The sequence below is a fragment of the Microtus ochrogaster genome, chromosome 10 (genome assembly GCF_000317375.1).
Source record: "Microtus ochrogaster isolate Prairie Vole_2 chromosome 10, MicOch1.0, whole genome shotgun sequence".
In the NCBI taxonomy this organism is placed as follows: Eukaryota; Metazoa; Chordata; class Mammalia; order Rodentia; family Cricetidae; genus Microtus; species Microtus ochrogaster.
The window spans coordinates 57,736,445-57,737,772 of NC_022016.1; positions in this window are offsets into that span (position 1 = coordinate 57,736,445).

Sequence of the window (1,328 nt, forward strand, 5' to 3'; positions counted from 1 at the left end):
TTGTATTTGATGGGTGAGTTCTTTGTCTTTGTGACTTCAAACAATTATATATATATATATATATATATATATATATATATACATATATTCTATGTCTAGCACACACACATGGATATAACTTGCTCCATATAATGTAATGATCTTATTGGTATGATCAAAGAGATGTAAAATTACACACACACACACACAAAAGGAAAGCAATTTTCAGAAAAGTTCCTTGGTTTTTATTGAGCCCAGTTAATGCATTGTTCCCCTGCAGTCTTCCCATGGCTTGCTTTCTTTCTCTCAAGACTTGTTTCCATTTTAGGACATTTTTAACTATATTAAAAGTCCCAACAGCCAGAAATACCAAGTGATATGTATGCCTCCTTTCGGGCAGACCTCTTCAAGGCTGTAAGTGTTTGAGATGGTAAGAGTCAGCAGGCATTGGTGGAGCACACCTTTAATTTCAGCTCTTGGGAGGCAGAGGAAGGTGGATCCCTGAGCTAGAGGCCAGCCTGGTCTACAAAGCGAGTTCCAGGACAGCCATGATGGCTATACAGAAAAACCCTGTCTCAGGAAACTAAAAGAGAGAAGGGGCTTGAGGGTAAGTGTCTGACATTGGCTTACTCTCATATGTGAATGAGAATCACATTGGGGATGTGGGAATAAAGTGTGCTTTTTCTAGGTCTCTAGAAATGTCTTGGTATTCCACCAAATTCTACAGAGTCCATTTGTGTATGCCCTATGACATTCCTAAGTTTATAAAATTCCTTTCTCCCAAATGGAATGTATAAAATAGGCTTCTCAAATGAGTTTCAGTTTTTCCATGTGAATACAAAGGTCCTTTATAGTGGCCATTTGAAAGCTCAGGCAATTGTGAATGAGGTGCCAGTGCTCCCCACCTCTATACTAGCGTTGTCCATCCTGGTACTCCATCACCCACCATTCCTGAGATATTCTTAATTGTGAGGTATTGTAACTTACTGGGAGAGTTGCAGGCTTTGGGGATCTTTGTGCTTGCTGTTTCTGTAAAGTAAACGAAGAAACCTCTGTTTAACTTTCTCTGTGAAGTGAAACAGTACCAACTCTAGTTGTTGGACCTGGCACATGGTAGACTTTCAAATGTAAAATGGCTTTTTTAAGACCTTACCCATCTCATGTGTGCACACTTGCCACAGTGTGGTGTGAAGGTGGAAGACATCTCTCCTTCCAGATCATGTGGGTTCTAGGAATTGGACGCTGTTGTCAGGCTTGCTGGCAAGCACCTAAGATCTGTTGAACTGTCTTGTCAGCCCTTTATATATAGTTTGAGTATATGTGTGTGTGTGTGTGTGTGTGTGTGTGTG